Source organism: Orcinus orca, chromosome 13 (genome assembly GCF_937001465.1).
Source record: "Orcinus orca chromosome 13, mOrcOrc1.1, whole genome shotgun sequence".
NCBI classification, from domain to species: domain Eukaryota; kingdom Metazoa; phylum Chordata; class Mammalia; order Artiodactyla; family Delphinidae; genus Orcinus; species Orcinus orca.
In genome coordinates, this window is record NC_064571.1 from 14,438,471 (window position 1) to 14,462,343 (window position 23,873).

At 46.2% G+C, this 23,873-nt stretch overlaps 1 long non-coding RNA gene across 2 annotated transcripts in view; it reads left to right on the plus strand.

Moving 5' to 3' along the window:
• LOC117201979 (uncharacterized) overlaps positions 1-17,037 on the plus strand; it is a 72,529-nt gene extending 55,492 nt beyond the window's left edge. For both annotated transcript variants that reach the window (XR_004484136.2, XR_007470727.1), the window contains one exon: positions 13,497-17,037. This is a non-coding gene — a long non-coding RNA (uncharacterized LOC117201979). The remainder of the gene's footprint in view (positions 1-13,496) is intronic.
• The last annotated feature ends 6,836 nt before the right edge of the window (positions 17,038-23,873 follow it).

Sequence of the window (23,873 nt, forward strand, 5' to 3'; positions counted from 1 at the left end):
AGCTGTAGCTTGAACGGCCGTATTGAACAATAAGGGATCTTGGGCCCTTGATGACCAGAAAGGCGCCAGACTAACCCTGGTTTCCCAACTTCAGACTTCCTTTACCCTCAAAAAAAAAAAAAAAATTACTGTTATTAGCTTTTTTTCTGTTATATGCAGCCAAATATAATCCAGAATGATCAGTAGTGAATAAATATTTTTCGAATATGGAGTAACTCCAAAATTATGTGATTTCTATTTTGTCCCAACAAACTTGGAACAAAATTTAGCACTTCATTCCATCAATTTATCATCACAGGTCCTTTGTATTTCTGATGTATCTGTGCGGAGGAAGGTGATCTCCGCGTCTTACTCTTCCGCCATCTTGAAGCTCCTCCCATCATCACAGGTCCTTTGAAACAGTCATTTCTCTGACCTTTTTACTTGAGTTTTGGTCTGTAGTTTTTAATTGTCTTTGCCTATATTTTATTAATTTTGTAAATTTGATTCCAATTTGTTTAAGATGTAGGTGAGATAAAACATAAATAAATCAACTTGCAATTTGAAGTGTGGACAATTCAAGCTGAAAGTCCAAGATGGGGGAGCAGGGGAATTCCCTGGCGGTCCAGTGGTTAGGACTCCTCGCTTTCACTGCCGTGGCCTGGGTTCAATCCCTGGTCGGGGAACTAAGATCCCGCTAGGCATGTGGAGCCACCAAAACAAAACAAACAAACAAAAAACAAGATCAGGGAGCAGTAGAATCACACCTAAATACAAGAAACTCCAAGTTCCTTTCTCCCCCAGCCCCTCCCCCAGGAATTTCCTGGCAGGTTCCCTCCATTCATTGTTTCCCAACATCTTTCACTGTGATACAATATAGACTAGGGCACTCACCCCCAAAGGAAATTTAGTTTTGGTAAATGGGTGTGACAGATACTGGTAGGAAGGCTGAGCAGGGGAGAGAGAACGTGAAGGAAGTTGACTGTTTGTTTGTTTTTAATATTTATTCATTTATTTAGGTTGCTCCGAGTCTTAGTTGTGGCACACAGGATCTTTGCTGTGGCACACGAGACCTTTTAGTTGCGGCATGCGGGCTTCTTGGTTGTGGCATGCATGCAGGATCTAGTTCCCTGACCAGGGATCGAGCCCGGGCCCCTTGCATTGGGAGCTCAGAGTCTTACCCACTGGACCACCAGGGAAGTCCCTAAAGTTGACTGTTAAAAGGTGTACAAATCCAAGAAAAAGGAGCTTGTTATAGGAATGGGGAGCTTGAGACCCAATGACGGGAAGTGACTAGCCAGAGGTCACATGGCTAACAGTTTAGCTATGATTTTTTCAGTTTCAAGCAATAGAAGAGAACTCTGACGACCTTAAGCAAAAGCAGAGAATTCAATAGAATCGATTGGTGTTGCTCTTGGAACCCATGAAAGAGTTCTAGGCACTGTGTATTGACTTCTTACTACAGAGGGTGAGAACTGACTGCCATCCTTCCCCCCTTCACCCTACCCTCTCAATCATCCCAATAGAATAGGTTCCCTTTACTGCACAATTCTATTATCCCCAGAGTTACTAAATGCCTTGTTTTTCATTTGCTTGGTTTTCAGTGTAGTTATTGCTAATTCAATCCCAAACTCCCGACTCCTACCAGAGTGGTATAAATCTCCCAGTGTGTCCATATGTAATGCGTGTTCCATCAGTTTCATCCTCTTGAAGAAATTTCTCCTAGTGCCTTTGAGTTGATCCAGTCTGTATGGGCTGGCTGCTCTTTCAGCCCGCTGTATAGGATGGTCTTGGGGCCTCACTCGGCCATCATCCTGGGGACGTCTTGCTTGCACACATATTTAAGAGTGGGGCACAGAGCAGCTAACTGGAAGCCTCATGTGCGTAATAGGGGGGGCAGGTCAACTGGCGACTTCACTGTAGAGTGATCTGGTGAGGCCTATTCATTGGGAAACCTCTCACAGTACCCATAGGTCTTTCTTGGCTTGGTCAAATTTCCCAGAAAAGTTTCTCCCAGTCTCTTGCCCAGAGGGAATAAGTCTGACTGCCAGCTCTCGTTGCAAAATTGGGGAGAGGGGCTTCCCTGGCGGTCCAGTGGTTAAGACTCTGCGCTTCCACTGCAGGGGACGTGGGTTCTATCCTGGTCAGGGAACTAAGATCCCACATGCTGCATGGCCAGGCCAAAAGAAAAAAGAAAAATGGTGGAAGACAGATGGTCTCCTCATTTAGTATGTAGAATGTCCCTCCTTAAACCTCCTGTCTCCCATAGGACACCTATGCCCTCAACGGTGACTGAGGTGTCGCAGTCCAGAAAACCTGTTTTACCCTTTCCTAGTGGAAGTCTTAGTATCTTCTGCTGGGGTAGGAGGAGGGACGGGAACTCACTAAGGACTGCTGGGGGAGGGTTGGTGGTCTGATTGCTTCTTCAATAGACATTTAATCAGTCCTCCCGTTTTTAAGACCACCTTACTTTGAGTGAGTGGTACCTGGCGCCTCCAATCTCAGGCTTTTTGGGGATTGTCTCTTGGCTTTTCCCACAGCCAGTTTGGGACTCAGCTTTCTCAGGTCTTCTGATTCAGTTATCATTCAACCATCTGCTCTCCAGCTTCCAAAATTCTGTTGCTATGTCTCCTCTCATGTTCCCTGTGTCCTTGTTCCTTTATACCATTTTACAAATTCCTCCACTGCCGTTTTAGTGGATTTCAGGAGGGAAATATTAATTGATTTCTGCCGACTTTTGGTTGTTTTAAATTTATGTAAAGAAATACATTTGATTCTCTCAAACCTTATCTCAAAAACCCTGGGGAACTAAGCATCCGTCAGGTGCCCCTTCTAGACCAACTAATTTTGCCAAGGAGAGCAGAGCACCACGATTGGCCTGGGAGTAGACCCTTGTCCCAACCAGGACCAATAATGTGGCAGGAGGCGGAGTCATGTTTTAGTAACATGGCAACTCCCGTAGTTATGGAGATGGGCAAGGAGAGTCCCTAAGAAAGGGGCTCGAGACCCATAGTTCTTTAGGATCTACTTACAGATAGAAAATAACAGGTTGAAATCTGGGGATCTTTCTATTTCCCCCATCTTGTTGGTCAGTCATGAAGGCAGAAGTCAGAGGGAGAGGACAGGAGAGAAAAATCCCCTCACATCTCCTGAGGTAGGAGCTGAGTGTCCACAGGAAACTTGTGATTCTCTGCTGCTGCTGGATTCGATGAGGGAGAAGTTAGTTTATGCACACAACCTGGGGCAGGCAGAGGGACACTGGGGAGGTCTCTGAGAGGGCACTGAAAAGGAAGGCCAAGGGAGAAACACTGACTTGAGTAAGAAGGCCAAGGCCCACCCCTTGTGCCTGAACCTGGTTCTCTCTTACACACTAGCTGTGCAACACCAGTCCCTGCAAAGTGGTCGTCAAGACTTTCCGGAAGTCTTTCCGGGTGGCTCACAAAGACTTGGGAATCCACGGGCTCCTCTCTGGCATGAGGACTGTTCTGAGTCCCCCACCAGGTATCTTCTGGGACCACTAGGCTCTGGGAGATGCTGGCACTTTGTGATGCTAACACAGCAGAATGTTCTATTGCAGGATGAGGAAAAACCTAGTTCATCCCTACTGTGTGATGTTCACTGGAGGGCCCTAAAGCTACTTATGGCCACACAAATTTGAAAAATAAAAAGTTTTTTCTATTTTTTTATTTCTAGTCTGAGACACACTGTGCCCCTCTCCTCCCTTGACCAGAGTTTTTTTTTAGTGGGCCAAGATGGTCATGAGTTAGTAACTTAGTGGTATTTAGGGATGAGAGTTTTCCCAGAAGTCTGCTCAATCACTCAGGCAAATGAGCTGCCAGAGACACTCATGCATATCCCAGTCCCAGTTTATGCTCCAAATTATGTTATCCCGGTCTCAACATGTTCAATGTGTTTTTGGTGTGTGTTGATTAACGTTAGGGAAAACCAACTAAGGGGGAAACAAGCTCCGCATCTCTGACTCCTCTGTGATTAAAAGTGGATGAGGCTCACTACGTGTGTGTTTAAGGACAGTCCTTTAAAAACTAGGACTAGGGGGCTTCCCTGGTGGTGCAGTGGTTAAGAATCCGACAGCCAATGCAGGGGACACGGGGTCAAGCCTTGGTCTGGGAAGATCCCACATGCCGAGGAGCAACTAAGCCCGTGCACCACAACTACTGAGCCTGCACTCTAGAACCCTTGAGCCACAGCTACCGGAGCCCATGCTCCACAATAAGAGAAGCCACCGCAATGAGAAGCCCACACACCGCAACGAAGAGTAGCCCCCGCTCGCCGCAACTAGAGAAAGCCCGTGGGCAGCGATGAAAACCCAACACAGCCAAAAATAAATTAAAAAAAAAAAAAACTAGGACTAGGACTGCTTTTAGTTGCAGTAACAGAATACCCAACTAGTGGGGCTTAACCCAGGGGTGAGCAAACTATGGTCTGCAGGCCAAATCTAGACTTCACCTGTTTTTGTAGAGTGCAAGAGCTAAGAATGGTTTTTAAACTTTTGAATTATTGAGCAAAAGTCAAAAGAAGAGTAAGACTTTGTGACATGTTAAGATTTTATGAAATCCAAATTTCAGTGTCCCTAATAAAGTCTTATTGGAACACATCCATGCTCATTCCTTTACACGTTGTCTATCACTGTGTTCATGCTATAACAGTCAAGTTGAGTTGTTGTGAGAGACAATGTATGGGCTGCAAAGCTTAAAATATTTATTATCTGGCCCTCAAAGAGGATGCTTATTCCTGGCTTAACCAGAAAAAATATCTGTTATTTATACAAGAAATCTGAACATGGACATTTCCAAGATTTACTTCAGTAGTTCCACAAAGTCCAGGTGCTGAGTTGGTATCTCTAAAATTGTCATGGTCTTCTCCTCATAGTCGCAACGTGGCTCCATTAGCTCCAAGCATCACATAAGATATCATATCCAAAGGCAGGAAACAAGGGAACAAAGGGGAGGCAGAGAAGGGCCTCATTAGCATGCTTCTTAAATTTATCAGAGAATTTTTCCCAAATTCCCCTAAAAAGGCTTCCTCTCAATCTCATTGGCCAGCACTAAGTCATTAGGTCACATGAACTCCCAGCTGCAATGAAAGTGGGTAAGGCCACTGTATAGCTATGAGTGACTCCCATGTACTTGAGCTATGGCTATGGCCAGGTGGTGGATTAGTGGCAGTGGTGTGACAGCCAGTTGTGCACATCTCTTTCCTACTCTGCATTTTGAAGTTGGTTGAAATTGACCATGGTGGGAGTATTTATACCACAAAAATTGGCAAACACTGTAAATCAAGCAGTTTTATCAGCACATCACTGACTAGGGATGTTTTTTATTTTGCTTATGCTTTTCTAAGTTTTCTACAATGAACATGAAGTTTATAATCAGGAAAAAAAAGTTTGCTTTTAAAACAAAAGAGCCTTACCTTATATGATATTAAAAAAATTAACTGAAAATGGATGAAAGACCTAAATGTAAAAGCTGAAACTATAAGACTCTTAGAAGAAAACAGAGGGTAAAACTTCATGATGTTGGATTTGATAATGATTGCTTAGATGTAACAGCAAATACACAGACAACAAAAGTAAAATATATATAAATTAGACTACACCAAAATTTAAAATTTCTGTTTATTAAAGACACAGTCAACAGAATGAAAAAGCAACCCATGGAATGGGAGAAAATATTTGCGAATCAGGTATCTGATAAAGGGTTGGTATCCAGTATATAAAGAACTACAGAGAAGCAAGAAGAATGACAATCTTGCAGTCTGTGGAACAAAAACCACATTCACAGAAAGATAGACAAGATGAAAAGGCAGAGGGCTACGTACCACATGAAGGAACAAGATAAAACCCCAGAAAAACAACTAAATGAAGTGGAGATAGGCAACCTTCCAGAAAAAGAATTCAGAATAATGATAGTGAAGATGATCCAAGACCTCGGAAAAAGAATGGAGGCAAAGATCAAGAAGATGCAAGAAATGTTTAACAAAGACCTAGAAAAATTAAAGAACAAACAAACAGAGATGAACAATACAATAACTGAAATGAAAACTACACTAGAAGGAATCAATAGCAGAATAACTGAGGCAGAATAACAGATAAATGACCTGGAAGGAATTCACTGCTGTGGAACAGAAAAAGAAAAAAGAATGAAAAGAATGAAGACAGGGCTTCCCTGGTGGCGCAGTGGTTGAGAGTTCACCTGCCGATTCAGGGTACATGGGTTCATGCCCCGGTCTGGGAGGATCCCACATGCTGCGGAGTGGTTGGACCCACGAGCCATGGCCGCTGGGCCTGTGCATCCGGAGCCTGTGCTCTGCAGCGGGAGAGGCCACAGCAGTGAGAGGCCTGTGTACCGCAAAAAAAAAAAAAAAAAAAAAGAATGAAGACAGCCTAAGAGACCTCTGGGACAACATTAAATGCAACAACATTTGCATTATAGGGGTCCCAGAAGGAGAAGAGAGAGAGAAAGGACCTGAGAAAATATTTGAAGAGATTATGGTTGAAAACTTCCCTAACATGGGAAGGAAATAGCCATCCAAGTCCAGGAAACACAGAGAGTCGCATACAGGATAAACCCAAGGAGAAACACGCCAAGACATGTTGTAATCAAATTGGCAAAAATTAAAGACAAAGAAAAATTATGAAAAGCAGCAAGGGAAAAACAACAAAGAGCATACAAGGGAACTCCCATAAGGGTAACAGCTGATTTCTCAGCAGAAACTCTACAAGCCAGAAGTGAATGGCATGATATACTGAAAGTGATGAAAGGGAAGAATCTGCAACCAAGATTACTCTACCCAGCAAGGATCTCATTCAGATTCGATGGAGAAATCAAAAGCTTTACAGACAGGCAAAAGCTAAGAGAATACAGCACCACCAAACCAGCTCTACAACAAATGCTAAAGGGACTTCTCTAAGTGGGAAACACAAGAGAAGAAAAGGACCTACGAAAACAAACCCCAAACAATTAAGAAAATGATCATAGGAACATACATACCGATAATTACCCTAAACGTGAATGGATTAAATGCTCCAACCAAAAGACACAGGCTTGCTGAATGGATACAAAAACAAGACCCATATATATGCTGTCTACAAGAGACCCACTTCAGACCTAGGGACACATTCAGACTGAAAGTGAGGGAATGGCAAAAGATATTCCATGCAAATGGAAATCAAAAGAAAGCTGGAGTTACAATACTCATAGCAGATAAAATAGACTTTAAAATAAAGAATGTTACAAGAGACAAGGAAGGACACTACATAATGATCAGGGGATCAATCCAAGAAGAAGCTAGAACAATTATAAATATATATGCACCCAACATAGGAGCACCTCAATACATAAGGCAACTGCTAACAGCTATAAAAGAGGAAATCGACAGTAACACAATAATAGTGGGGGACTTTAACACCTCACTTACACCAATGGACAGATCATCCAAAATGAAAATAAATAAGGAAACAGAAGCTTTAAATGACACAATAGACCAGATAGATTTAATTGATATATATAGGACATTCCATCCAAAAACAGCAGACTACACTTTCTTCTCAAGTGCGCACGGAACATTCTGCAGGATAAATCACATCTTGGGTCACAAATCAAGCCTCAGTAAATTTAAGAAAATTGAAATCGTATCAAGCATCTTTTCTGACCGCAAGGCTATGAGATTAGAAATGAATTACAGGGAAAAAACGTAAAAAACACAAACACATGGAGGCTAAACAATACGTTACTAAGTAACCAAGAAATCACTGAAGAAATCAAAGAGGAAATCAAAAACTACCTAGAGACAAATGACAATGAAAACACGATGATCCAAAACCTATGGGATGCAACAAAAGCAGTTCTAAGAGGGAAGTTCATAGCTATACAAGCCTACCTCAAGAAACAAGAAAAACCTCAAGTAAACAATCTAACCTTACACCTAAAGGAACTAGAGAAAGAAGAACAAACAAAACCCAAAGTTAGCAGAAGGAAAGAAATCATAAAGATCAGAGCAGAAATAAATGAAATAGAAACAAAGAAAACAATGGCAAAGATCAATAAAACTAAAAGAAGGTTCTTTGAGAAGATAAACAAAATTGATAAACCATTAGCCAGACTCATCAAGAAAAAGAGGGAGAGGACTCAAATCAATAAAATTAGAAATGAAAAAGAAGTTACAACAGACACTGCAGAAATACAAAGCATCCTAAGAGACTACTACAACCAACTCTATGCCAATAAAATGGACAACGTGGAAGAAATGGACAAATTCTTACAAAGGTATAACCTTCCAAGTCTGAACCAGGAAGAAATAGAAAATATGAACAGACCAATCACAGGTAATGAAATTGAAACTGTGATTAAAAATCTTCCAACAAGGGCTTCCCTGGTGGCACATGGTTGAGAGTCCGTCTGCCAATGCAGGGGACACGGGTTCGTGCCCCAGTCTGGGAAGATCCCATGTGCCGTGGAGCGGCTGGGCCCGTGAGCCATGGCTGCTGAGCCTGTGCATCCGGAGCCTGTGCTCCGCAACGGGAGAGGCCACAACAGTGAGAGGCCTGCGTACTGCAAAAAAAAAAAAAAAAAACAACTTCCAACAAACAAAAGTCCAGGACCAGATGGCTTCACAGGTGAATTCTATCAAACATTTAGATAAGAGCTAACACCTATCCTTCTCAAACTCTTCCAAAAAATTGTGGAGGAAGGCACACTTCCAAACTCATTCTATGAGACCACCATCACCCTGATACCAAAGCCAAAGACACTACAAAAAAAGAAAACTACAGACCAATCTCACTGATGAATATAGATGCAAAAATCCTCAACAAAATACCAGCAAACAGAATCCAACAACACATTAAAAGGATCATACACCATGATCAAGTGGGATTTATCCGAGGGATGCAAGGATTCTTCAATATATGCAAATCAGTCAATGTGATACACCATATTAACAAATAGAAGAAGAAAAACCATATGATCATCTCAATAGATGCAGAAAAAGCTTTGGACAAAATTCAACACCCATTTATGATAAAAACTCTCCAGAAAGTGGGCATAGAGGGAACCTACCTCAACATAATGAAGGTTTGTCATATATGACAAACCCACAGCAAGCATCATTCTCAATGGTGAAAAACTGAAAGCATTTCCTCTAAGATCAGGAACAAGACAAGGATGTCCACTCTCGCCACTATTATTCAACATAGTTTTGGAAGTCCTAGCCACGGCAATCAGAGAAGAAAAAGAAAGGAAAGGAATACAAATTGGAAAAAAAGAAGTAAAACTGTCATTGTTTGCAGATGACATGATACTATACATAGAGAATCCTAAAGATGCCACCAAAAAACTACTAGAGCTAATCAATGAATCTGGTAAAGTTGCAGGATACAAAATTAATGTACAGAAATCTCTTGCATTCTTATACACTAATGATGAGAAATCTGAAAGAGAAATTAAGGAAACACCCCATTTACCATTGCAACAAAAAGAATAAAATACCTAGGAATAAACCTACCTAGGGAGACAAAAAGACCTGCATGCAGAAAACTATAAGACACTGATGAAAGAAATTAAAGATAATACCAACAGATGGAGAGATATACCATGTTCTAGGATTGGAAGAATCGCTATTGTGAAAATGACTATGCTACCCAAAGCAATCTACAGATTCAGTGCAATCCCTATCAAATTACCAATGGCATTTTTTACAGAACTAGAACCAAAAAATCTTAAAATTTGTATGGAGACACAAAAGACCCCAAATAGCCAAAGCAGTCTTGAGGGAGAAAAACAGAGCTGGAGGAATCAGACTCCCTGACTTCAGGCTATACTATAAAGCTACAGTAATCAAGACAATATGGTACTGGCACAAAAACAGAAACATAGATCAATGGAACAAGATAGAAAGCCCAGAAATAAGCCCACGCACGTATGGTCAAGTAATCTATGACAAAGGAGGCAAGGATATACAATGGAGAATAGACAGTCTCTTCAATAAGTGGTGCTGGGAAAACTGGACAGCTACATGTAAAAGAATGAAATTAGAACACTCCCTAACACCATACACAAAAAGAAACTCAAAATGGATTAGAGACCTAAATGTAAGACTGGACACTATAAAACTCTTAGAGGAAAACATAGGAAGAACACTCTACGACATATATCACAGCAAGATCTTTTTCGATCCACCTCCTAGAGTAATGGAAATAAAAACAAAAATAAACAAATGGGGCCTAATGAAACTTCAAAGCTTTTGCACAGCAAAGGAAACCATAAACAAGACGAAAAGACAACCCTCAGTATGGGAGAAAACATTTGCAAATGAATCAATGGACAAAGGATTAATCTCCAAAATATATAAACAGCTCATGCAGCTCAATATTAAAAAAACAAACAACCCAATCCAAAAATGGGCAGAAGACCCAAATAGATATTTCTCCAAAGAAGACACATAGATGGCCAAGAAGCACATGAAAAGCTGCTCAACATCACTAATTATTAGAGAAATGCAAATCAAAACTACAATGAGATATCACCTCACACCAGTTAGAAAGGGCATAATCAGAAAATCTACACACAACAAATGCTGGACAGGGTGTGGAGAAAAGGGAACCCTCTTTCACTGTTGGTGGGAATGTAAATTGATACAACCACTATGGAGAACAGTATGGAGGTTCCTTAAAAAACTAAAAATAGAATTGCCATATGATCCAGCAATCCCACTACTGGGCATATACCCAGAGAAAACCATAATTCAAAAAGACACATGCACCCCAATGTTCATTGCAGCACTATTTACAATAGCCGGGTCATGGAAGTAACCTAAATGCCCATCGACAGACGAATGGATAAAGAAGTTGTGGTACATATGTACAAGGGAATAGTAGTCATAAAAAGGAACAAAATTGGGTCGTTTGTAGAGACGTGGATGGATCTGGAGACTGTCATACAGAGTGAAGTAAGTCAGAAAGAGAAAAACAAATATCATTTATTAACGCATATATGTGGAACCTAGAAAAATGGTACAGATGAACCAGTTTGCAGGGCTGAAAATGAGACACAGATGTAGAGAACAAACGTATGGACACCAAGCGGGGAAAGCGGCGGGGGGTGGGGGGGTGGTGTGATGAATTGGGAGACTGGGATTGACATGTATACTCTGATGTGTATAAAATTGATGACTAATAAGAACCTGCTGTATAAAAAAATAAATAAAATTCAATTCAAAAATTTAAATAAAGAACTACAATTTGACAAAAAAATAGAACCAACAACTCCATTAAAAAATGGACCTAGGACTTGAATAAACCATTTTTTCAAAGGCGATATACAAATGACTAATAAACACATGAAAAGATGCTCAGTATCACTGGGGATGTGATTAGGGAAATGCAGACCAAAATCACAGTGAGATACCACTTCATAGCCATTAGGATGGCTACTATTAAAACAAAACAAAACAGGAATTCCCTGGTGGTCCAGTGGTTAGGGCTCCGCACTTTCACTGCCAAGATCCCACGTTTGATCTCTGGTCAGGGAACTAAGATCCCACATGCCTCGCAGTATGGCCAAAAATAAATAAATAAATAAATATTAAAATGAAATAAAACAAAACAAAGTAAGTGTCGTTGAGGGTGTGGAGAAATTGGAATCCCTGTACGCTGTTGATGGGAATATAAAATAGTGCATCCACTATAAAAAGCAGTATGTGGTTCCTCAAATTATTTAAAATAGAATTAGCATATGATACAGCAATTCCACTTCTGGGTGTATATCCAAAAGAATTGAAAGCAGAGTCTTGAAAAGATATCTGTGCATCCATGTTCATAGCAGCATTGTTCACAAGAGTCAAAAGATGGAAGCAACCCAAGTGTCCGCTGATGGATAAACAAAATATGATGTGTTCATGCCTGCAATGGAATATTACTCAGCGTTACAATGGAAGGAAATTCTGACACATGCTACAACATGGATGAATCCTGAAGACATTATGCTAAGTGTTATAAGCCTGTTACACAAATGTATGATTCCATTTATATGAGGTTCCTGGAGTAGTCAACTTCATAGAGACAGAGAAGAATGGTGGTTGCCAGGGACTGGGGGGAGGGGAGAAAGGGGAGCTGTTGTTCAACGGGTACTGAATTTCAGTTTTGCAAGATGAAAAGAGTTCTGGAAATTAGTTGCATAACAATGTGAATGCACTTAACACTACGGAAGTGTACACTTTAAAAACGGCTAAGATGGTAAATTTTACGTTACATGTATTTCACCACAATTAAAAATAAATTTTTTTTTCTGGAGACAGTGTCTAGAGGCATTTAGAAGGGTCTGGCATTTGACATATAGGCTATCCTACAAAACTATTACTCCTGGTAATAGAATTGTTTACCTTTATACCAAAAAGGTTAGGAAAGCACCAGATCTGCCAGTGACATGTGCCCAGGCTGACTTCGAGAAGTTCGTGCTCTGAGACCTAAACTTCTTTTGAGGTTGCCTAAAATGAAAAAGTATGTCAGCAGGGCTTACAGTGGTTTCAAGTCTGACAGGATCAAGCGTGCTTTCCTTACCGAGGAGCAGAAAATTGGGGAAGTGTTGAAGGACAGAGCACAAGCACAGTTAGTAAGCTAAATTTTAAAAAGTAAAGCTCTTTTGAATAATTTTTTTTTAATTTAAGGGTAATTTAAGGTTGAGGTGGGAAGTGGAGTTAAAGGAAAAATATTCTGAGTCCGGGTGAATCCGGACTCTAAGACAGATTGACTTGAGAAGCAGCTGAAGACATCAGCTGGTAACTCAGGCTGGACAGTAAAGCCCCTGCAGGCCAGGAGCTGGATTTCTGGCTCTTCGGGTTAGAAACAGCAGCAAAGACAGTCCTGCCTGCTTCGAATTAGGGAGATCCTTTATCACACAATAAAGCATGCCAGGTTAGAATGACCAAATTATGGTATATTTTAAATGTTCACCTGTAACTAGTACTTTAACATAAGAGATACAATAAAATATAATTGTGTGATTCACAGAATTTTAATGAAATATGACTCCATTGTGCAGCAAGTCCAGTCAGTAAGCCACACATTTAAATCTGATAAATGTCTTTTTTTTCATTTCTCTCAGGGCCTCTCTGTGACTGTATATATAATCCTATTTGGAAATAACATCAAGAGTCTAAATTTGAGACCCATTATGAAAGTGAGGCCCAGACTAGCTGCCCTCCTGGCCGGGCGCCCTATACCCCACCCCATGATAGGCCAGCAGGGAAGCCACTGGGGATCTGAGGATCTGGCTAGAGTGATTCCTTCTCCTGGAAATTATTATTTGGCCATGCCACGAGGCGTGTGGGATCTTAGTTCCCTGACCAGGGAGCGAATCCATGCCCGCTATACTGGGAGCATGGAATCCTAACCACTGGACCGCCAGGGAATTCCCTCCTGAGAATTATTTTTGCTTCATGGGTGGACAGAGATGTTTCCAGATGTCTAATCCTCAGTCTTCTGCTCTTTTCTCTCTACACAGATTCAGCCATTCCATCTATGTGGTTGCCTCCAAAGCCCCCCGCCCCGCCTGACCTTTCTGGTGACTCTAGACCCACACATCCACCTGCTTGAGGGAAAGTTCCACGTTGCTGTCAGACCAATGCTGGCCCCAGAGTTCAACGCTCCAAACTGACCTCATCGTTCTTCCAGGCTTGAAACCTAGGATCTATTTTCCACTCCTGCCTCTCCCTTGGCACAGTTAATCCCCACAGCGGAGTCACCCGCTGCTGCTAGTGGCTTTCACACTCGTCACATTGTAAATAGCTGTGAGACGCAGTGGGTATGTGACCTGTCACACAGACCAGGCAGAATGGGTCCCCACCTGGAAGAGGCTGGCGTCAGTATAGAAGTCCATTATAAACATCAAAAGTGGTGTGTGGGGCTTCCCTCGTGGCGCAGTGGTTGAGAGTCCGCCTGCCGATGTAGGGGACACGGGTTCGTGCCCCGGTCCGGGAGGATCCCACGTGCCGCGGAGCGGCTGGGCCCGTGGGCCATGGCCGCTGGGCCTGCGTGTCTGGAGCCTGTGCTCCGCGATGGGAGAGGCCGCAACGGTGAGAGGTCCGCGTACCGCAAAAAAAAAAAAAAAAAAAAAAAAAAAAAAAAAATGGTGTGTGGTGCTTCCCTGGTGGCGCAGTGGTTAAGAACCTGCCTGCCAATGCAGGGGACACGGGTTCGATCCCTGGTCCGGGAAGATCCCACATGCCGCGGAGCAACTAAGCCCATGCACCACAACTACTGAGCCTGCGCTCTAGAGCCCACGAGCCACAACTGCTGGAGCCCGTGCGCCTAGAACCGTGCTCTGCACCAAGAGAAGCCACCGCAATGAGAAGTCCATGCACCGCAACGAAAAGTAGCCCCCGCTCGCCACAACTAGAGAAAGCCTGTGCGCAGCAACGAAGACCCAACGCAGCCAAAAAATAATAATAAATAAATAAAAGTGGTGTGTGACCGTGCGGGGGACAAGGGGGTGAGGGCAGGGGAGATGGGAGGAGGCAGAGATATGGTCAAGGTCTATGTCAGATCACCAGGGTAAGAGGGGTCAACAAGCAGGGCAAGCATAAGAATTGACGTCGTGAGCCAGGAGCAGACCTGGGAGCTGAGTTGACGGGGCTCATAGGACAGAGCATGGGAGCTCTCACTGGTTTATAGGGATGGAGTTTGCTTTGGGGGGTCAGAGGTGGGTTCCCCTTGGAGAGGCCCAGGCCTGCATTTTCTCAGCTGTGTTGTGGCCCTGGGCTCGTGGAACCATGTACACCTATCAATTCCCTCCTTTCCATCCTCCTGACCACACCCCAGCCCAGAGGGATTCCTTACTTGCCTGAAAGTTGGGAACGATCTGGTCTCTCTGCCTGGCATCAGACCATTATGCATTGCAGCCTCTGGAGAAGGAGCAACCAACATCCACTGCACACCCGCTGAGGCCTTTTGTGTATTTTATCACATTCATCCCGGCAGCAAGACATGATGGTGACATCTGACATTTGTTCCCTACCTCTGGTTTGTGTTTTATTTTCACAAACACGAACTCATTTGACCCTGTGGCAACCCAGTGAAGTGGTCAGAGCCCTATTTGGTGGATGAGAAAACTGGAGCCAGAGGGATTAAACTGACCACCCAAAGGCACCCAGGTCCTTGTTACTCAAAGTATAGTCCATCAGTATCACCTGGGGGCTTGTTAGAAACACAGGATCTTGGGCCCACCCAGGCCACAAAACCAGAATCAGCATTTTAACAGGAGCCTTCCCCGCCCGACCCGCCAGGGATTCGCTGGCCTGAGCAGTTGTTGGAGGAGAAACCAGCCTTACACGGCTAAGTCCACTCCAGTCCACAATGTTTGACACAAATACCCGAAGGTTACATGCAACTCTCTGGGTCAAGCTTGGCCACCGGCTGGGAGTGAAATTGACCAAGTCGGGGATTGGATGGTGGGAGAAGAGGGGAAGAGGGATGTCAAGCTGAGGGGCGTTTGTGGAGGTTTTGCTGGGTGCCCGTGGCTATGGTTCCAGGCACACATGGCGAGGAGGCCCCGGAGCTGAGTGCAGCTGGGGAGCGAGACACAGGAGCCCATCAGAGCAGATTGCAACCCAGCACACAGGGGTGAGCTAAGTGGTGCGGCCGCACGGTTAGTGCTGGAGAAAGGGCCGGTCCATCGGGAGTGGAGGGTCTTCCTGAGCAGAGGCAGAAGGAAGGCAGGAGGAGGCAAGTAGGCCTGGAGTGTGGTGGGCCCTTCAGACCAGGTGAGGGAGTGCAAGTTCGGTCTGGTGGGCAGTGTCTTTGGAGGGTCTTGGCCTGAGAGTGTCTTACTCACTTCTGTACCTTTTGTTACCCTCACCAGTCTCCCCTTCTCAGGGAAACTTCTGTGTTTACCATCCCTCTTAGGACCTTGCAGCTGGTAGAACTGCTCCCTGCCAATTCTCAGCATCCGAATTTACATCCACCAGGTCCCCTTCCCTCTTTCTGAGTCTTGAGAAGACCACCACTTGTTACCCAGTCACTCAGCCACTCACCTTGGGAGTGATCCCTGACTCCTCCCTTTCTTATGACGTCCACATTCAGTTCGATTGCCTCTGCTCTGAATTATCTCTGATAAGAACCCTTTATCCAAGAAGATGTGACACATATATACAATGGAATATTACTCAGCCATAAAAAGAAACGAAATTGAGTTATTTGTAGTGAGGTGGATGGACCTAGAGTCTGTCATACAGAGTGAAGTAAGTCAGAAAGAGAAAAACAAATACCGTATGCTAACACATATATATGGAATCTAAAAAAAAAAAAAAGGTTCTGATGAACCTAGGGGCAGGACAGGAATAAAGACGCAGGCATAGGGAAAGGACTTGAGGACACGGGGAGAGGGAAGGGTAAGATGGGATAAGTGAGAGAGTGGCATGGACCTATATACACTACCAAATGTAAAATAGATAGCTAGTGGGAAACAGCTGCATAGCACAGGAGATCAGCTCTGTGCTTTGTGTCCACCTCGAGGGGTGGGATAGGGAGGGTGGGAGGGAGACGCAAGAGGGAGGGGATATAGGGATATATGTATACGTATAGCTGATTCACTTTGTTATATAGCAGCAACTAACACAACATTGTAAAGCAATTATACGCCAATAAAGATGTTTAAAAAAAAAAAAGAACCCTTTATCCGTAAAGGGTTTCCTTACCTCCAGTATCCCCACTCCACACACAGGAGTCTTGGAGGTTTCCTTTGATGAGCCCAAATTCTGCAGCCTCAGCTATTGTTCATAGCTCTCCACACCTTCCTCCCACCTGACTCTACCTCTCACTTTCCCCAGGGTTCCTGTTGAGACAGTCACCGGCCTGGGGAGACCTCCTGTCTTTGCGTCTTCTATCCAAAGCCTGCCTCTCTTTCTATGCCTATTACATGCCTTCACTTCTTTTATGTTGGGCTTAGAACCAGGGATTTGTGATGAGTTGCCCCAATGTTCATGATGATTTCTGTTATGCACAAATGTCCTAGAAGAGACTGGAATAAAGTAACAACATAGCAACCACATGGTCTCTGGATTCTGGACAATTGGTACCTTTTATTTTCTACTTTTAAAAAATATTTTCTAGGCTGGGCATGTATTATGCTATAATTATACAAAGAACATAAACTTTATTACGTTTTCGAAAGAATGGATTGAAGCTAGGGAAAGGCTGAAGGGCAGGATACGGTTCAGGAAGGTGGTGGTTGGACGAATCCGGGTGATTGGCTTTGGTAGAAAGTTCAGTAGTTACATTTGTGGTTAATTCAGACTTGGACTCCAGACCCAGCCTTGCCCCAACCCCTACTCTGTGACCTTGGGCAAATTATTTAACCCTCTGAGTCTCTACATTTGCTCGTTGACCTTGGGCAACTAATTTACCCTCTCTAAGCCTGATTCATTCAACAACTTTAATAACTGTGGAACTCTTGTGCCAGGCACTGTTCTAGATGCTGGAGTCGCAGTACACAGTTCAAATTCTCCTCCTTCATGGAGTTTTATATTCTAGAGGAGAGAGGCGGGTAATAAACAACCAAGAAATATGTAATATTTTATTTTTATATGTGTACACACACACACACACACACACACGATATGCCAGGTGGTGATAAGTGCTATAAAAAAAAAAAAATACAGGGGCTTCCCTGGTGGCACAGTGGTTGAGAATCTGCCTGCTAATGCAGGGGACATGGGTTCGAGCCCTGGTCTGGGAAGAGCCCACATGCCGCGGAGCAGCTAGGCCCGTGTGCCACAACTACTGAGCCTGCGCGTCTGGAGCCTGTGCTCTGCAACAAGAGAGGCCGCGATAGTGAGAGGCCCGCGCACCGCGATGAAGAGTGGCCCTCGCTTGCCACAACTAGAGAAAGCCCTCCCACAGAAACGAAGACCGAACACAGAAAAAATAAATTAATTAATTTTAAAAAATATACAAAAAGGAGGGATCTAAAATGTGGACTGTGGGAGAGTTGGCCATCTTAATTCAGGTGGTCTGGGAGGGCTCACTGAGGAGGTGACATCTGAGCGGAGACCAGAAGGAAATGAGAGAGCCAGCTCCGTGAGTGCTGCGGCGAGAGAATTCCAGGCCAAAAGGACAGCAGTGCACAGGCCTCAGGGCAGGAGCAGGCTGGGGTGTCTGAGGAGCAGCAAGAAGGCCAGCGTGGCGCGGGCAGAGAGGGGGAGGGGCAGGAGGCGAAAGCAGGGAGGTGGCAGTGAGCCAGATGACGTGGAGCCTGGTAGGCCGTGGTCAAGACATCAGTGGGTAGGAATATGGCAGCAGGGGCAAGTGGATGTATTTTGGAGGTACAGCCAGGGGGATTTACTGACATATTGACTGTGGAGTGTGAGTAAAAGAAACACATCAAGGGGGCTTCCCTGGTGGCGCAGTGGTTAAGAATCTGCCTGCCAACGCAGGGGACACTGGTTCGAGCCCTGGTCTGGGAAGATCCCACATGCCGCGGAGCGGCTAAGCCCATGCGCCACAACTACTGAGCCTGCGCATCTGGAGCCTGTGCTCCGCAACAGGAGAGGCCGCGACAGTGAGAGGCCTGCGCACCATAATCAAGAGGGGCCCCGCTCGCCGCAACTGGAGAAAGCCCTCGCACAGAAACGAAGACCCAACACAGCCAAAAAATAAATAAATAAATTTATTTTTTTAAAAAAAGAAACACATCAAGTCTTAAACTGGTTTTGGTCTGAGCACAAGAAGAATGAAGGTGCCATGTAGCCGTTTTCTGAGCTAGAGAAGGCTGCGGCAGGAGCAGGTTCAGTGGCGAATAGAAGTTTGTTTTTGGAGATTATATTGGCCACGTCTGTCATGGTCATGGCTATGACATCCAGGTCAAGGTCTTGAGTAGGCCGTTGGGTGTTCAAGCCTAGAGTTCAAGGGAGAGGCCAGGGCTAAAGATATAAATTTAGGAGCTGTCAGCATAGAGAGATGAACCTTAAATCTCTGGATGAGGTCATCTGGGTGTGAATAAGGACAGAGATGGGTAGAAGAACTGAGTACTGGGCCCTCCAATGTTTAGATGTCAGGAAGGTGAACAGGAACCAGAAAAATATACAGAGAAGGAGGGGCCAGTGATACAAATGGGAAACCATGAAAGAGTGAAGGCCCAGAGGCCAAGTGAGAGCATGTTCACTAGCTGTGAACCCTTGTGATGTAATTGCTCATATATATATATATTTTTTTTTTGCGGTACGCAGGCCTCTCACTCTTGTGGCCTCTCCCACTGCGGACTACAGGCTCCAGATGCGCAGGCTCAGTGGCCATGGCTCACGGGCCCAGCCACTCCGCGGCATGTGGGATCTTCCCGGACCGGGGCACGAACCCGTGTCCCCTGCATCGGCAGGGGGACTCTCAACCACTGCGCCACCAGGGAAGCCCCTGTTGCTCATACTATTGACAAAGGCCTACTATATACGTGGGTGATTCTACTAGCACCTTGTAACAGTTTCTCGGAGGAGTGGTGTCATTATGGCTAGATGAAAGAAAGGCCACCATTTTTAATGGTCAGTGGTTGAACACACCAATTCCATTCCATTTAATTCAGCAGTCATCCCTTACTCCCAGCCAGGTTCCCCCAGACCTCCCACAGCCATTGTGATGGAAATCCAGAGAAAGGGAGGCACTGGAGGGTGGTAGACTTGGCGGGAGGCCATGGTTGGAATTCCAGGAAGGCAGCTAGGACCTGAGATCCCACGATAGAGCTTTGGTCCCTGGGGAGCCTGGTGAGAATCAGGTGAGATCTGGGCCCAGACCAAGTACCCTGGCCCATCAGGATGGTGACGCCTCGAGCCAGAATGAGGAAGCAGGAAGGGGAGGCAGTTCTCGGAGCAGATGAGTCCTTTTGTGAGTACATTGATTTTTAGGTGGAGCCTCCAGATTCCTTCTCTGTGACCCCTGACCTGCCATACCTTGGATTCACCATTTCCTCGCCCATGATTAGGAATCCCCTCTCTGATTCCAGCCCCCTTACCTCCACCTGTCTATCTCCCTCCAGCAGCACGGCCTTCCAATCCTTTTAAGTCAGCAGCCCCTCTGGTCCACGGGCCTCTCTGCCACCCCGCCTCCCAGGAGTCCCTCACTCCGCTGGCGTCCTCACATCCACCCTAGAGCTGAGCCTGAGTTCACAGAATAGCCGTGGCAGATACTGTCTGTTCTCTGAAATAAATAAAGTCTCCCCTTGTTCCTGCTGCATCACTAAACAGGCACAGCTCATACCTTCTGAAGCCACTGTCCCTTCTTTTACCCTTCTTTCTGAGCACTGAATCCCTCTGGGCACTCTGTGACCTTCAGAGAGAGACCTGCTTTACCAAAGTGAGCCTTTACATGAAAGACAGACGGGAGGATGGACCAGGGCTCATCCCAGAGAAAGCCCAAGGATCACAGGGGTGGCGTGAGGAGGAATCAGGAGAGATGATCACAAAGGAAGTCACCTGTCTCCGGCAGGAGAAACGTGCGCTGCATTTCACGGAGGGACAGTCTCTTTTTGTCCTCCAGTTGTAATCTGTAACACTCTGTACAGTTCATGGGCAGGGAACAGAATATTTTGTCTCAGGATGATTCCACCCCTGGGGAGCCAGCCCACGGCCTTGGCCTTGTGAGCAGGGGCATTAACTGAGCCAACTGTGTAAGAGAAAAGTCAGGAGGCCCGGGGCCTGTGGGGCAGGGAGAGTGGCGGGCAGGGATGTGTGTGTGTCCAGGTACAGACTTCATGGCCTTGGGGGGCCCCTGCAGGAACACCACACCCTCTGCCTCTCTCACTTGATTCAGGTGACATTGTTGGTAGCTGCTGAGAGCACGCAGGGCCCAGCTCGGAGTCCAGCTTGGAGGGCAGAAGAAGAAGAGTCTTCGCCCCTGCCCTCGTGACGTCCATGGTCTAGTTGTGACAATGAGATATTCAGGCACTCAGGGTTGCTTGCAAGACAAAGGGAAGATGTTAGGGAGGTGGGGTGATGGTAGAGGAAAACTGGGGTGCCCCGGATTTGCTGCATGACCTTGAGTCTCCTGAGCATCTGGGCCCTTCAGCTTCCCTCTCTAAGAAACAAGGCCAAGCCCGTCTGCCCTTCTTCACCTCTGTCTTGGGCATCCACGAGGTACGGGTGGAGGGTGGAGAAGGGGAGACAGCTGGAATGTGAGTCCCTGTGGAAGTTTCTCTCTGGTCACCTCCTGTCTTGTTCTCAAGGACTGTTCAAAGCAGAGGAATTGACATACTCTGTAATGACCTATCTGGGAACAGAATCTAAAAAAACAGTGGAGGGGAATTCCCTGGTGGTCCAGTGGTTAGGACTCGATGCTTTCACTGCCATGGCCCAGGTTCAATCCCTGGTCAGGGAACTAAGATCCCACAAGCCAAAAATATAAATAAAATAAAAATAAAAAGGAGTAGATATATGTATAACTGATTCACTTTGCCGTACAGCAGAAACTAACACAACATTGTATACAACAACTATACTCCAATAAAAATTAATTAAAAAAAAAAAAGCCGGGAAATTGATCCTTCCTCATCCTAAGTAGAAAAGTTCAGCAAGATGTGACCTTGCAGGGTGAGCTCCGATAATCAAATATCCAATGGGTAATCTAGCCTATCTCCAGAAAGATACATAAAGAACTGGTAACACTGCTTTTTCTTCTGGGGAGAACAAGGCAGCTGAGTAAAAGGGGTGGGAGGACCTTGTTTTTCTCTGGATTATACCCCTCTATGCTGTTTTCATGTAATACCAAGTGATTGTAATATCTAATAAAAGATAAATATACTTCAGACTTGAAAGTGATTGTCGCGGTTCCAGGAATTGGTTCGAGGTTGGGGCAGAACCAGGAGCTGGCTTTGCGTGTGGTTTTCTCCTTTAGCTCCCCCTTCTCTGCCCACGAGGGGTGGGTGAAGGGATGGGACAGCAGACAAATGGAGAGCCCTGCAGGCCAGGTCTCAGGTGGCCCCTGGAACCGGGTGTCTCATCGCTGAAGCCTTCCACCAAGAAGGGCACACATTCTCCCTCTTCCCCTCCGGCTTCATCACAGATCTGAGTCCAGGAGAGACAGGTGCGGTTGGCACAGGCTGTCCTCCAGCACAGGACACTCTGTGCTCACCGCCCGCCAACTGCGCAGCCTGAGTGCACCGGCCTCAGAAGTTCTGTCAGCAGCAAGAGCTACCAGGAGGGTGGGGAGGGTCATGAAGCTGTGTGTGTGTGTGGCCACCCAGGGAGGTCAGGCATGGCTGAGGGGAGAGCGCAGGCCAAGGTAGGAGGGGGCAGATGACAAAGACAGCTTCATTCAACCCTGGCATCAACAGGGAAGCTGGAGATGGCCACTGCCACTGCTCCTGGGCCAAACCTGGAGGGCCTGGTCCAGCATCCCCAGCCCAGCAGGTGCCCGAGGCCAGCGTGGCCGGTGAGCCTCGGTCTGAGTGAGCCGCTGAGGCACAGGAACTGCAACTCCCATGTTGCCCTCCCTGCAGAGGGAGGTCTCCAGGCCCTTCCCAGGCAAGCCTGGCCCCAGCGTGCCTCTACCCCAGACCCACAAGCCCTGTTCTCCCAGCCTCCCCATCTGCTCTTCCTTTACCTGAAAATAGTCCCTCTGTCTAAACTGGGTCTCCAGTGACAAGCAAGCCTGCTTCCTGATCGGGGGCACGCCCGGGTGACAGGACCAAGGCAGCACGAGGATGTGGGGAGACCCTGTGGGCGTGGCTCCTGGCTCTGCCACATAACTCTCTAGGCCTCAGCTTCTTCAATTCAGGCCTTCCTACGTCACAGCATCGTCACCAGGATCCCTTGAGGCACTAATTCATCCTGAAAGCACTTTGTAAAACGAGGCCTGCATGTCATCCGTTATTACACGCTAGGTTATCACACATCAGGTGATTGTCACCACGCTCGTAGCAAATGGGTGCTCATCCTAAATGGACGCTGAATGAAGCCTCATCCTGAGCTGATGATGCCTCGAGGGTCCCTGAGAGGGTGGCAGGGCCCTGGCGTTCCTCCCGTGGGCCTGGGCACTGAAAGTGAGAGATGACAGCAGGAAGGGGAAAGTCCACCCTTCTAAAGGGATAAGGGACTTCCCTGGCGGTCCACTGGTTAAGACTCCACGCTTCCACTACAGGTGACAGGGGTTCGATCCCTGGTAGGGGAAGTTCCGCATGCCACGTGGTGCGGCCACAAAGAAAACCAAAAAAACCCCAAAACCCATAAAGGGATCAGGAGGTCTGGAGACAAAGTGGGCTGGCATGGACAGAACCTGAGGACCAAGGGGTGCCCAGGCCCTCTCTTCCCACTGGGCAGCTCCATGGGAGGCGGGGCTCCGGGTCCCAGCGCTGTTCACAGGTCGCCCGTGCAGGGGAGCAGGGCTGACTCAGAAATGCTTAGCGCTACCCTAGCCCCGGGCAGGGCCTGCTCCCAGATCCTTAGGTGGCCCTGCTCTGCTGGCAGAAGAAGGGAGCTGGAGACCTAGGAGGGCTAGAGCAGGGGGAAACGAACGGGTGTGTTTTCTAGGGAGGGGTGGGGCACAGGAAGCTCCACGTGCCAGGAACAGGCTGAGCTCACTCACCCCTGGCCTTGCATCAGCTGCAGAGCTGGCAGCCAGGCCCTGGGAATTAGGCAGGAGGCTCCCAGGAGCCTCCTGGCCTTGCCTTTTGCTCTCAGGGAGAGGGTGACAAGGAGGAACAGGCAGCCTGGGTCTCCTCAGGCCCTCCGCTTCCAGGTCACCCAGCTGCCCCAGCTCCCAGCTTCCCGGGCCAAGAACGGCCCATGTGATCAAGGGCGGGCACAGTTCAGGGCCCTAGGGGCTCTCCCTGCCTGCCCAAGGTCTCCTTGCTGGAAGGCTTCCTAGAGTTGGTGGCATCTCCCAAGTAGATCTGGGGACTTTG